Source organism: Armigeres subalbatus, chromosome 1 (assembly GCF_024139115.2).
Source record: "Armigeres subalbatus isolate Guangzhou_Male chromosome 1, GZ_Asu_2, whole genome shotgun sequence".
NCBI lineage: Eukaryota > Metazoa > Arthropoda > Insecta > Diptera > Culicidae > Armigeres > Armigeres subalbatus.
The window spans coordinates 208563936-208578905 of NC_085139.1; the positions used below are offsets into that span (position 1 = coordinate 208563936).

Here is a 14970-nt window from a genome sequence, read left to right on the forward strand (position 1 = left end):
ATCATGATGACAAACCAATCTTCGACGCGTTATAATATTTTTATAGACATTCCAGCAACGTACCTTCTTTAGCAAAGTTATTAGGCATCTTTCAGATCATATGCTAACGTATTGAGTCACGTGATAAATTGAAGCCGCTGGTAGCAAGAATGTTGGAAAGTGAGGTTTCCATCATTATTCATCATGCAAAATAAAACGCGATGCGGAAAGCGGAGACGTAAATAATCGAGACCATCTTTTGCAGATTGTGGTCCTAAAATGATTCATAAAACCTCACAGTAAAATATTATGAAAGCCACGACGGAAATCATCACTGAATGTAAAATTTGCTAACAGAATGTGTACTTGATCATAATTTTCAATTTCTGTGATGTAAACCAGCGGTTCTCAACCTTTTTCTTCAGAGGTACCCCTTTGTGTTTTTGTATTCATTGAGGTACCCCCTATTTTTATAAGCGAAACTCATAAAATTATCTTCAAAGAGTGCTTTCGAACCTTTTGAGCATCTTGAAATGACGTTTCTGAACCTTTTGAAAGTAGGCTTCCAAGTCTCTTGAAAGAATAATTCCGAGTCCTTCTAAAAGGAGTTTCCGAGGCTTTCAAAAGAAGGCTTCCAAGCCACATGAAAGGGGTCTTTCGAGCCTCTTGAAAGGATGCTTTGAGGATCTTGAAATGACGTCGCTGAGCCGTTTGAAAGTAGACTTCTTGAAAGAAGAATTCCCAACCACTCGAAAGGAAAATTCCGAGCCTCTTGAAACTGGGATTCCGACCCTTTTGAAAAGAGACTTCCGAGCCGTGATGGTTGGCTAAAAGAATTCCGATCCCCTTGAACGGAGAATTCTGAGCCTCTTAAAAGGAGCCACTTGAAAGGGGGCTTCCGAGCCTCTTGAAAGTGAGCTTCTGAGCCTCTTGAAAGGGGGCTTCCGACCATTTCAAAAAGAGGCTTCCGAATCACTTGACCACTTGGCTGACTGAAAGAAGAATTCCGAGCCCCTTCGAAATCTGATTTCCGAGCCTGATGAAAGGGGTCTTTCGAGCCTCTGGAAAGGAGGCATTAACCATCTTAAAAATACTTTGCTGAGCCTTTTGAAAGTAGGCTTCCAAGCTTCTTGAACAAAGAATTCCGAGCCCCTCGATTGGGTTTCCCAGCCACTTGAAAGTAGACTTCCGAGGGGGCTTCCGGGTCGTTTGAAAGAAGATCTTAAACCCTCTGGAAAAAGGGGCCTTTGAACCTCTTAAAAAGGGGCATCTGAGCTTCTTGAATGAGGGTTTCCTATCTGTTTTGAAAAGGGGCTTCCGAACCACTTCAAAGAGGGCTGACTGAAAGAAGAATTCCGAGCCCCTTCGAAAGGAGGTTTCCGAGACTCTTAAAAAGGTGCTTCCGTGCCGCATGAAAGGAGTTTTCGAGCCTCTTGAAAGTGGGCTTCTGAGTCTCTTGAAAGTGGGCTTCTGAGCCTCTTGAAAAGGGGGCTTCCGAGCCTACTGAAACTGGGTTTCCGACTATTTGAAAATAGGCTTCCGAACCACTTGTGGGGGTTTGCTGAAAGAATTCGGAGCCCCTCGAAAGGATGGTTCCGAACCTTTTAAAAGGAGGATTTCGAGCCTCATGAAAGGGGGCTGGCTGAAAGAAGAATTCTGAGCCCCTCGAAAGGAGGCTTTTAAGTTGCAGGTTGTTGAACCGCGACGAAGAAGGCTTCCAGAAGTTTTTTTTTTAAAACAAAGCCTTTGTCCTAACCTTCAAATTTAATATTTCAATTATTTTGCTTGGAAGAAGGCTTTCGACGTAGAAGAAGGCTTCCAAGAGTTTTTAGGTGGGAAAAAAGAGCCTTTATGGTTCAAGGCTTCTGAGCCTTCAAATTTAATATTTTAGTGAGGAAGTATATTATTGACATATTTCATAATTTTATTTCGATTAAGTGGATTTTGTTATATATTTTGTTATATATATATTGCAATACATAGGGAGGGAGTGAGTGCTAGTAATGGACACCTTAACGACGGAAACTTACTTCAACCGCTTCGCTACAGTAAGACTCATGACAAATTTCCATTCTGCAGCACTAGATGACAAACAACAGATATCAGCATCGCGTTAGACCTGTGCGCCGAAGTATTTGTGAACGGCGGCGGCGTAAGACCATTTTTACACCGGCGGCGGCGGCGTCGGCGGCGTCACGCCGCAAGCAATGTTCGGCGGCGGCGGCGGCGGCGCGATTCGGCGTGAAGAATTTTTAGTTGAGAAAAAAAGTTTCACGCAGCAAGCCATATGATGCTTTTTATTATTTTTTGTACAATTACTAGCTACAGTCAGACTGATGAAGTGAACATCCTAATAGGTGTAGCTTGTATGTCCACAGCAAAAGTTTACATCAAATCCTCCACTAGCATATTGCCGCATCACAGCACATAAGTTCATTGGAAAATAATTTGGATACAAATCCAAAAATTCTAGGAAGATATTTTTAGTATTCTCTCGAAATTTCCCTCTGGAATTTATTTAGAACTTTCTCCAGGAATTCTTTCCAAATTTCCTATAGGAATTCCTTCGGACAATCCTCCTGAATTTCCTTTAGCAACTTTTCCAGATATTCTTGTAGATCTCCGAAAATTTCTTTTAAAATTCCTCTAAGAATTCGTTCGGGAATCTCTTCTGAAATTCTTTTGGAAAATCTTCGGAAATTTTGTTTGTAAATTCATTCATATTTTTAAATCGTTGTTTACGTGTTTTTTTTAAATTGAAAAAAGTTTAACACACAAATTTCTTCGGGAGTTTCTTCGAAAATTCCTTTAAAAAATCCTCCATATTATGATTCGTTCTGGAGTTATTCCTGCAGAAACTTTGTATAGTTTACTGAAGGATTTTTTTAAAATACTTCCTGGAGGAAGTTCCAAAGAAGTCTCTGAAAAATAAATAAAAGGCCTTCCCGGAAGGTTTTCTGAAGGAATCCTTGGAGGATTTTCCAAATTAATTCCTGTGGAATTTCTAAAGAGATTTTTGAATAAATTCTTGGAGGAACTTCGACTCTATTCTTGAAGGAATAACCAAACGAGAATCTGAAAAGATTTTCGTACAGAATTTTAAATGAAGGATTTTTTAGTGGATGTCTCAAACAAATAGCTATTGGAACTTAAATAGAAATTCCTATAATACTCTAAGAATTTCTTCGAAAATCTGGACAGTAGTGAAACAAACTCAGTTTGACTCTAGAAACAAGACTACATGCCAAGAAAAACTCCCAAAATATCGAGATTGCGGATATTCGGATATTCTCAAGAATTCCTTGGGAATTTACTGCAGGAGTTCCTTCGAAAACTTCTACAGATTTTTTTATATAATATTCTTATTCTCTTTTTATATAATATTCTATAATATAATTTATATAATATATAATTCCCTAGAAAATATATTCAGGAATTATTTCGGTAAGACATCAAGAAACTCATTCTAATATACCTTCAAAAATTCTGTTAGGAATTCCAAAGGGAATTTCTCTAGGAATTCCTTCAAGAAACGTCCACAAATGAAACCAGCTTTTTCTTTCAAATTTCCCTTAGGGATTGCTTTGGAACTTCTTAGGACCTTAAAAAATATCTTCTTCTGCTTATTGGCATTACATCGCCACACTGGGACAGAGCCGCCTTCCAGCTTAGTTAAGCACTTCCACAGTTAATAACTGCGAGGTTTCTAAGCCAGGTTACCATTTTTGCATTCGTGTATCATGAGGCTAGCATGATGATACTTTTATGCCCAGGGAAGTCGAGATAGTTTCCAATCCGAAAATTGCCTAGACCGGCACCGGGAATCGAACCCAGCCACCCTCAGCATGGTCTTGCTTTGTAGCCGCGCGTCTTACCACACGGCTGAGGAGGACCACCAGAATTATCTTAAGGAACTTAAAGAACCCATGTAGATGGGTACACTTCCCCACAGTTGTAATGGATTTGACGCACCTTTCTCAAAGAAACCCTCGAAAAGCTCAAAAAGAATTGCGAATCTATTTATTGTTCTGTTAGCCCTCGAAAAGCTCAAAAAGGATTGCGAATCTATTTATTAGTCTGTTGGATTACACTGTTGAAGGGAGATCCCGATGGCTTCGCGTAAGTGTCTCTGCTTGGGGGCAGCAGGGACAGCAGAGACAGCATGGACCATGTCCAAGGGCTTGACGATCCCTCCCCAGCTGTCTGTGAGTCAGGGAGAACTGCCTAGGGCGTGGTGGGATTTAGCAGTGGGCTCTGCTAAATCCCTCCCAAAAAACCACAAGTGCCCGTAAGCAGACTCTATCAAAGCGACTGTGTGCCGCTTCAAAAGCACAAGCCCAGGGAGTGCCAATTGGCATGGGGAGTGTCCCTACTTCGGTAGGGTAGCGCGTGAGCAGCTTCGGCAGGGAGTGAGTGATCTGTTTGTCCTGAGGCAGGAGTGTCATAGCGCGTCACCGCTATTGTCACCTCGAAGCGCAGCAGAAGTCTGAGTATGGACTGCACATGCTGAGGTAGGAGTGTCGTAGCGTAGTATCGTGGATCGGACCATACATACCGCTATCGACACCTCGAGGCATGGCAGTGGAGTGTTAGAGTGAGTTGGGGAGTGTCCCTACTTCGGTAGGGTAGCGCGTGAGCTGCTTCGGCAGGGAGTGAGTGATCTGGTTGTGCTGAGGCAGGAGTGTCATAGCGTGTCGCCGCTATTGTCACCTCGAAGCGCAGCAGAAGTCTGAGTATGGACTGCACATGCTGAGGTAGGAGTCGTGGGACCTATCGACACCTCGAGGCATGGCAGTGGAGTGTTAGAGTGAGCACCCGAAAAAGGGTCACATGGAGCGAATGGTCTTTGGAGAAGCTGCTTCGGCGGCAGGGTAGCAGTGGGTTGTACCCACACACCTACAGTTGTGCACATGTGGTGCATGGGGAGTGTCCCTGCTTCGGCAGGGTAGCGTGTGGTCTGCTTCGGCAGTGGTGTAATTGATCTGCTCGTGCTGAGGCAGGAGTGTCGTAGCGCAATATCTGTAGGCCCAGGCAGTTACCGCTATTGACACCTCGAGGCATGGCAGCGGAGCGCCCGGGAGAGCATCCAAGTAAGACTCAAATGGAGTGAATGGTGTGCGAGCGCCCAAGTCAGTCTCGCATGGGACGAGTGCCTGTGTGAGCGATAATGAGCGAGTACGCTTAGTACTGCCATCCCCCCAGAAGTAGTACTGCGAGGTAGTTCCTGGGGGAAACGATGGTGGAGCCCAAGGGAGTTTAGTCGGTATTACCGGTATGGTCGAGTCCGACACTCCAGTACACTTCCGTGTGGTAGTTTGGCAACTACAATGCACGAAAAGTGTCTCTGCTTACGGGTCTGCCGCCTCCGTTTTTTGCCGTTCATACAGCAGTGCATTGAAAGCAGAATTGTATTTGAATCATTTGTTTGAGAAACTACTTAAGTCCATTTTACACAATTTCGATAAAACAACAAAAAACTGTTTGCAATGATTGGAAAAATTACAATAAAATAACAATTTTAAAAAATTTGGATTGCAATTTTCAAGATTTTATTTTCAAACTCAGATATCAAAATGGAATCATATGATGATTTCTAGCACATCATTTAGACATGTCATACTGCATACCTTTGAACACCCCTCGACATGTCTTTTATTTACTTTGCTTGCCTTTTGTGACACCGCGGCGCTAATGTGTTGTCTTTCCAAATCAGCCAGAGTGGACTATATTGGTAATAGAGTATATTTGGTCGCATGCAGAGCAAGACTCAAGCCAGAATGATGGATAACTGTACATATACACATACTTTTAAAAAATTCCTTCAGAAATTGTTTTAACAATTCCTCTGAAACTTTTCCAGGTATTCCATAAAACATTTCATTCCCTCGGTAATTCTTCTAGTAATTCTTTCGGAATTTTCTCCACCATTTCCTTCCAAAATTCTAGAACAAATTTTAGGATATCAGATATAATTTCCTAAGGAATTACCGACATTCTTAAATTATTTCAAGATTTTTTGTGGACATTCCTCCTGAATTTTCTCCAGGGATTCCTCCAGAAAATCCACCAAAAATTACTACGAAGATGGATCCAGAAATTCCTCAAGGCTCCAAGCAATTTCTTTAGGTTCATTCCTTCAGAACTTTCTCCAAGACTTCCTTCGGAAAATATTTCAAGTAAACCCACAAATTTATTTGGGTATTGTTTAGCAAAATATAGTATTGCGTATTTATTTATTAGTCTGTTGGAGTACACTGTTGAAAGTAGATTTTCTCTATCCCTCGTGCTTCGCGTAAGCGTCTGTACTCTGTAATTTTCTCCGCCATTTGCTTCCAAAATTCTATGAATTGATGAATTCAAAAATTCCAAAATTCTATGATGTATGAATTCCTAAAGCAATTTCCAAGAGAACTCCTCAAGAAATTCCCGACATTCTTGAATTTCTTCAAGAATTTTGTTGGACATTCCTCCAAGAATTCCTTCAGAAAAACATTCAGAAATTACTACGGGAATAAATCGAAAAATTCCTCAAAACTCTAAGAATTTTCTTCAATTATTCCTTCAGAACTTCCTCCAGGATGTCATTTGGACATTATTTAAGAAAAACCAAGAAATTTCTTTGAGTATTTTTTATCAAAATAAATTAAACCCGTTTTTTTAGAGCAATTCTAGCAATTTAAGAACAAAGAGGAGTGAAGGATATGTTTAATTTGATGGGTCACGTGTCCTATCGTGCTCCAGCTCCAGAAGCCAAGTTACCATTTTTGTATTCGCATATCACGAGGCAATCACATTGATACTCCATGCTCAGAGAAGTTTAAAAAATCCTACCAGACTGGGAATCTAAATCCAACTTTCATAGTGTCGACTTGTAACTAGCCGCGAATATATACTAAATCAGCACTTAATCAATTAAGATATTCAAACCTTTAAAGAGATGATGAACCACCCAATGCGACCAGAATGAGATTATTCCACATGAAGTTACATATGAGATTGGAAGTTCATCACTACGCTCGTTGATTTGTAGGTCTGTTGCCAAGAAGTTCTTGAATGACCTCGCATTTAACACGCCAATGCCGGTAAAAGTAACAGAGATAAAAACAAATCTGCTAAAGATATAACAGCTATTTAATTAATGCCTGATAGGTTGCCTTGGTTCGGTAGATGCAAACACACTATATACTGTGATTTTTGTGTTGGCCAATCATCGGCGTGAAATACGAAATTCGGCGGCGTGGAGCCAATCGGCGTATGGCGCGCCGCCGACACCTTCACCGGCGTCGGCGTACGTCAATAAGTGTCGGCGGCGGCGGCGTGGCGCGGCGGCGCACAGGTCTACATCGCGTTTCGTACATAACACATGGTAAAACATTCATTTTTACTACTAAAATATGTATTTTAAAATTATGCAGCCAGGTTGCCTATTATGGCCACCCCCGGGTCCATAATACGCAACATCGAGTTTGTTTACATACGTATAATGGTCCCCCCATTTGATTTACATGTTCCATTTCCACATGTTCCTGTTGCCTATTATGGACCCCCCCTTCTGTGCTAGTAATGGACCCTCTAGCGCGTTTACATTCATAAATTAGTTAATATAACTAAATTTTAGTCTCCCAGTGCAAAACAATTGTATGGAACTACTACCCTGATAAGTGAAGCAACTTTATCCTATGGAAGTTTGCAGGAAATTGTAGATTCAAGCGTAAACTCTCGGTTTTTGTTCAAGGGGTCCATTATACGCACGGGGTCCATTACTAGCACTCACTCCCTATTATGTACAATACAAAGTCTTGGATTATAAATTTATACAATTATTAAAACTTTACCAATAGTTTTTTATTGGAATTGTTATATGTCCGTCATTACGCATTTTCGTCTGAGGTACCCACTGGGGTCAGCGAAGGTACCCCCGGGGGTACATGTACCCCAGGTTGAGAACCGCTGATGTAAACGATAAAATCGTTGGTGTCTCGCTCGATTTAGTATGACCTAATTTTACTAGCGTCTAACGGAAACCTTGTTCTGCGAGTACGTGGCTGTTAAAACAAATTCCATTCCATTTTATGCAAACCGCAGCTGGTGCTTATTTTATTCATATAAACAATCAAATAGATATATTCGAATGTCCCAACTACCGACAAAGTGACTATATCATCGATATAACTTAATCTTTTCAAGCATTTCGACGAGAAATCGATGATGCATTCAGCATACCTACTGAGTCTGAAACATTTTGATGAAGAATAACTGAATCACCAGAATGCTTAACCTGTTACACTTTGATCAAATCGCTTTCACGAAGTGGAAATGCCGGAGTGGCGTACGAGATGGTCTCTCACTCTGCGGACCAAAGTTCGATTCTCCATGCTGACTCGATTTTTTTTTTCATTTTCCATTAATAATATGAACTTGAAAATTACAGTGAAAATTTAAATTAACCTATAAGGGCCCATTCACAAATTACATAACGCTTTAGGGGGTGGGAGGGTGTCTGTCCGAGCGTTACGCCCCATACAAATTTTAGAACCCTTCCATACAAACACGTTACGAGGGGGTTGAAAATGATCTATTTTAGCGTTATGTAATTTGTGAATGAACCCTAACTTTATGTTATGTTGTATAACACGGAAGTCAATTTATTACATCTACTTGAACGAAAACTAGCAGGTTTTGATCGAACTGTGCTAGAAAGGTCGAGTACTCATTTAATATGTAGGGGAACTGTTCCGTTTCCATCTCACTAAACATTGAACATATATTCATCTCATCGCAAAACAAAGAAATTCAGCACCAATCTAGTCGCTTCCTTTTGCTAACACGAGTGATCAGTGGTAAAAAAAATCACAAAATAAGATACAAGCCAATTTCCTTTTCATTGCTTTGTTTTTGATGGGATGGAAATAGGAGCTATGGGATCAAGTGCCGAACCGTTCCCCTAGTGTTGGAATGTGCATATTTCCATTTTGTTCCTTTATTATAAAGACTTGCTCTGCTCTTTTCGAACTTAATCGTTTGGTATTATAACACTATTGGTCTACGATCCCTCCGTTCAAAAGTTGTTTTTTCAGTACAAGAAAGAAGTTTTCGTATACAATTTCTCAAATAAAGGTGATTTATTATTCTAAATGAACATATTAAAGGCATGCGAATAGGTGCAACATTCAATCAAACTTACTGTTCTTATAATGGAAATAAATTTGTCGCTTGTAAAATTTATCTAATTTAATCGAATAATAAATATTCATTTGTTGGGAATATTTGTGATTTCACATGTCGTTTAATTACCAATACTTTTTGCTGTATTTTTTCATATGGATTCCCAGAGGTTCACAATTCAGAAAAATATTCGCCCTGCCTTACGCCGTACCAATAAAATAATTCCATCGTTTAATCAGTGATATAGGGAGCGGGGACCCTCCTTAGCCGTGCGGTAAGACGCACGGCTACAAAGCAAGACCATGCTGAGGGTGGCTGGGTTCGATTCCCGGTGCCGGTCTAGGCAATTTTCGGATTGGAAATTGTCTCGACTTCCCTGGGCATAAAAGTATCATCGTGTTAGCCTCATGATATACGAATGCAAAAATGGTAAACTTGGCTTAGAAACCTCGCAGTTAATAACTGTGGAAGTGCTTAATGAACACTAAGCTGCGAGGCGGCTCTGTCCTAGTGTGGGGATGTAATGCCAATAAGAAGAAGATAGGGAGCGGGACTATTTGGGCAGCACTCCCTATTCCCGTCCGCAACGTTAATAACTCGACCGCGTTCCAACCAAATGTCTTGATTGTTTGTACATCACTAGATATCGACAGAAACTAACCATGTACTAAAAAACAAGTAATCCGGTTGTAATGCGCTCGAGTAATGAACGTTGCTGACGGGAATAGGGGGTGCTGCCCAAATGGTTCTCTACCCTACTTTAAAAAAAGCTTTTGATGGAGAATTAGTTAAAAATGAAGATGGTACAAATATGCGATTATATGCAAATGCAATTAAGCAATTTTCAATGTTATATAATATCATAATTATTATGATTTGCTTTTTTCTAATTCCAAAGACGTTCTTAAATTCGTCTTTTGGAATCAGCAAAAAGCAAATCATAATGATTTTGATATTATATTACATAGTCGTTAAATCTATTGTTTAAATTCAAAATCATTTCAAAATTTAAAATCGAATTTTATTCCATCATAACATTTTCTATCACTTTCCGAATATTTCCTGAAACTCACAAAACTGAATTAATTTACAAGCAGACAACGCAAGAAACATACACCCCCCCCCCTTTGCTGCCAAGCACTTCGGCGCCAACGACACTTTTTTGGTGGTTCTTGTGACGACCGCCAGTCAGTTGTCAAAATGATCTACCATGTATGCTGTGCCAATATGGACTAGTTGCTGCATTACCAGAAAGAAGGCACTCCAGAGGATTCAAAATAAAATTTTGAAAATGATTCTGAAGTTGCCTCCGTGGTATAGTACCAATGAGCTTCATAGAATTTCTAATATTGAGACATTGCAACAAATGTCCAACAAAATAATTTCCAATTTTAGACAAAAATCGTTGCAACCTTCTATTGTAACGATTAGCTCCTTGTACCCATAGTATAAATTAGGTTAAGTTTAGTTTAAGTTAAAAACATTGTAATTCCTACATGGTTCAATCCAGCCAGAGGGAAATCCTTACTGCCAGAGGCAATTGAAATGTATTAATAATAACTAAAAATGTAACATAGCAAATAAGGATGATAGTGTTAAGAAAACACGGAACAGCTCTAAGAGATGAATGCATGTATTAGATAATTAGCAAATAAAATTAGTAAAAAAAAGAAAAAAAAGTATAATTTTTGATATACGAAAAGTATTTCGACTGCCGTTGTAAAAGTTCATACTGTTTTTTGTGTTTTGTCATTAAAATGTCAGAAGGTGTAAAAGAAGCTGAGTATGGCTCTATAGTGCTTTGTTTAGATTTCGTCATTTTCGATTTTGTACACAACCCCTATGATTTTTTTTATAGCAATCCGTCAGGTATATCATTTCCAGGAATTCACAATCAATGTTGATAAGATAAGCTTTATTGAACTAGCTAAGTTCGGCTTTCTTTACCACACATTATTGCACGAGTAATGGCCCAAACACAATGCATACGTTTGCGTGCGTTTTGACAGTTTTCCCATGGGAAAACTGTCAAACCGCACGCAAACGTATCCATATGCTAGGAGAAGAATGAATTCTGTCATCAAAAGAAAAAGTAGAATCATGAAAAAAAATTCACAGCGAGGTATGGGATGCAGCTTTCAAAATAATTTTCAAAATTTCAAGACAAAATTTATTAACAAATAATTTATAGAATGAGGTTAGAATTTTGATTATCTACATTATACATATATTAATTTGATTGTTAATGACAATGAAGTTTTTTCTTGAAATGATTCTGGAGATGGTACTACTTTTAATCTTGATTGAATTTCTAATCCCGCCTAATAAATCATTTTCAAAAAAATGTCTGTTTGTAATTTTTAAAATTATTTTCAATTCCATTGGCTATATCTTGCCGTGTTAAATTTCAGTGATTCTACTTTTCCTCTGATGACAGCGTTCACCCACTTCTCCTCGCGTATTGTGTTTGGCCCATAACTCGTTTTGTTATCTGCGCTTTTATTTCGGAACCAGTAGACCCGGCAGACGTTGTCCTGCATAGTAGGCGAGAATGCGCGTTGTGAACCGCGCATGCTACACTTCCATATGAGTTTTTATTTAATTTTTCCACGAATTCTCAATTTTATTCGTGATATTCACGATAGGAAACTATAGTATAAACCTGGGACGTCGGTAATAATAACGAACAGATTTGCTGAAGGAATGAACAAAATCAACACAGCCGTTTTCAATGTATATGCGGATACGAACATTTTTATATAGATGATGAATAAGAAGCAGAAAAGATATGCCTGAATGTCGACATGACGAATGCTTATTGCGTCAGTTCTTTGAGTGCGCTACGTGACTGAGGTTCCAGTTGAATTAAATTGAAGTTCGATTCTAACGGAGTCATCTTCGGCTTAGTCGATTAATAGCTGAAGTCCAGGATTATCTATACTGTGGTGAAACAGAAGAGAGGTAATTGCTCGTCAGCATTAGGTATAACAAGTTACGAAAAGTTAGATATAGCTGTTGTTTATACGTTTTATATTTCACAAAACTGTGAAAAGATCATTTTGCATCAAACGTGTGAGTATGAACAACAATCATTGGTTATATATTTTGGAATTTTGTTAGCTGAACAAAAAAAATTGATTGAAATTTGATGAGAATGTGTCACTATTTCAACTATACATAAAATGCTAGAAGAATAAATTTAATGTATCTGAGAGGAAGAAACATAAATTATGTGTTTGCGGCTATCGGTGCGCTCGGAGAAAACGCATGACTAAGCTTCTGCGACAGAAAGAAATTCTGTTTCTCGTTTGTCGAATTGAAATCAAGTTAGCTTAGCTTAGCTTAGACTGACTGTACCTACATAAATTGATATTATCAATGGTTACAACTCCGTAATTGATCAGAGCGGGAGGTGGTGAAATGGCACGTCGATCCAAGTGAATAGTATCTGGGGTTTACCATCAATTCTCGAAGTGTACGTTTCCGCAGCTCTTGAATGTTGATCAATGGTGGCGCCGGCTAAGTGCTTCCTGTCAGTTGGGAAATGAAGGGAATATTAGTGTGGTTATAGATGCTACTAGAGATCGAGAATACATCTGCATCTCCATAATTATTACAGGAAGGAAGTTGTGTTAGTTGGGTGGGGTAACTAGAAACATAGATTGGGATTCACCCATAGGAAGGAGAAACAGATACAAAAAATCTCTATACATTTAACTAAACTTACGGTATAAAATTATTTTTACAGAATGATACCAGTTAAAAAGATTACCGTGCTGGAATTATGCATTTAAGTGTGTATGTCAGCCGAGCCGAAATCTGGCTGTCACGAACTGTCAGTGAGCCGAAAAAAAAGCTCTCTGCTGAAATTGAAATTTGGAATTCGCTTGAATAATCTTAAAAGACAATGAAATTGCTGGTCAAACTTGAATGTTATTTGAATAAAAAATGCTGAATGCTTGGGGTAGTATACCTTGACAATGGTAGTATACCAGCGCAATGATGTAAAGCTTTTGACTTGTAATTTTTTCTTGAAATTGAATGAAATGGGTCGTAGAGCAAACGTGAACGACGATAGAGCCGCTTTTCTGCTCTCAAGCGAGTAGCGGGATATTTTGAAATCAATCCTATAAGCAGAATTATTTTGCAGTTCTCCGGCTGTCAAACATTTCCCGCTCTTCGAAATTCTCTTTCCATGCTGCATGTATGCGCACGAATGCGCGAGACTCAACATGACTTTACGATGGTTTACATACATTTCTGCTCTAATCAGCTACTGAATCTCGTGAAATTTCGTAACGAGTGCTTTTTAGTTGCATTCCTACTAATTATCCACTCGAAATATAATGTGAATATATTTGTTACAAAGAATGCAAAACTCAATCTAAGTTTATTTTTATTTTTTCCCCAAATAATAACAATACTTCTCAATATAAGATCTAAAACGAACATAACCACAATCTTCAATGTTTGGCTCCGGTACAATAGAAAATTTTGGCTTCAGTTTGACAACCAAATCGATTCTATCCGCAGCAGGTAATAAGGAATAACAGCATGAAAAGATACTACGGCATCAACAGAATACATCGATAATAACAAATGGAGAGGAGGATTTCGATCTGAACAATTAGAAATTTTTCATAAAAAAATGAGAGATTGCCAATAAAGATGTAAGGGTATAAGCAATAAACAATATTATCAAAATATAAAAACAAAAGCAAATTAAATTGGTATTAGTTACTTACTTACTTATGGATCCTGTACACCTCCGGTGGTGCAAAGGGCCGACTTGAAAGATCTCCATCCTGAGCGTTGCCCGGCTATCACTTTAACCTGTTGCCAGGTTAGATTTCGGTCGACTTCTTTTATTTCTTTATTGAGGCTTCGCCGCCATGAGCCTCTGGGTCTGCCTCTGCTGCGATGTCCCGCTGGATTCCAGTCTAATGCTTGTTTACAGATTTCGTTTCCGCCCCTACGTAGAGTGTGGCCGACCCAGCCCCAATTCCGATCCCGAATTTCTGTTGCTATCGGCCTCTGGTGACAACGACGATGGAGCTCGTTGTTTGAGATCCAGTTGTGAGGCCACCAGGCCCGAGTTATATACCGCAGGCATCTGTTAATGAACACCTGCAGTCGTTGAGTGTTCTCCACTGATACACACCATGTTTCGCTAGCGTATAACAGCACAGATTTCACGTTAGAGTTGAAAATTCGTATTTTAGTGCGTTCACTTATCTGCCTGTTTTTCCAGATATTTTTTAAACTCGCAAAGGCAGCAATTACTTTCTTGATCCGTGCTCCTATGTCGATCTTGGTACCGCCGTCTGACGCGATTTGGCTACCAAGATATTGGAAGCTTTCAACATTCTCCACTGGTTGCCCGGCTACTGTGAAACTGGAAGGAGTCACCGTGTTTACATCCAACGATTTGGTTTTGTTGACGTTGATGACTAAACCTGCCGAGGAGGAGCGCTCGGCAAGGTCGTTGAGCTTACTCTGCATATCAGAGCGCCGTTGCGCGAGGAGTGCAACGTCATCAGCCAATTCGAAGTCGTTTAGGTGCTCCATGGTTATAGGCTGTCATAACAGCCCGCGGTTTGGTTCACGGTCAATCGCATCTACCAGAATCTCATCGATTACGATGAGGAACAGTAACGGTGATAGAATACATCCTTGCCTCACACCAGCTACGACCCGGATAGGGTCGGACAAGACTCCATTGTGCAGCACTCTACACGAAAAGGCCTCGTACTGTGCCTCGATGAGGCCGATGATTTTCTCAGGAACTCCCTTGGAACCAAGTAAAGGGACTCTTGGAATTCGTTG

General features: G+C 39.7%; 1 protein-coding gene across 2 annotated transcripts in view; it reads left to right on the forward strand.

Moving 5' to 3' along the window:
* Positions 1 to 11661: 11661 nt before the first annotated feature.
* Positions 11662 to 14970, forward strand: part of LOC134205710 (uncharacterized) — a 35510-nt gene continuing 32201 nt past the window's right edge. The window contains exon 1 of one of the 2 annotated variants that reach the window (XM_062681247.1): positions 11662 to 12105. The gene's annotated coding sequence lies outside the window, so the exon portion shown is untranslated. Of the gene's footprint in view, positions 12217 to 14970 lie in introns of both variants that reach the window. The other variant, XM_062681248.1, reaches the window with a different exon arrangement.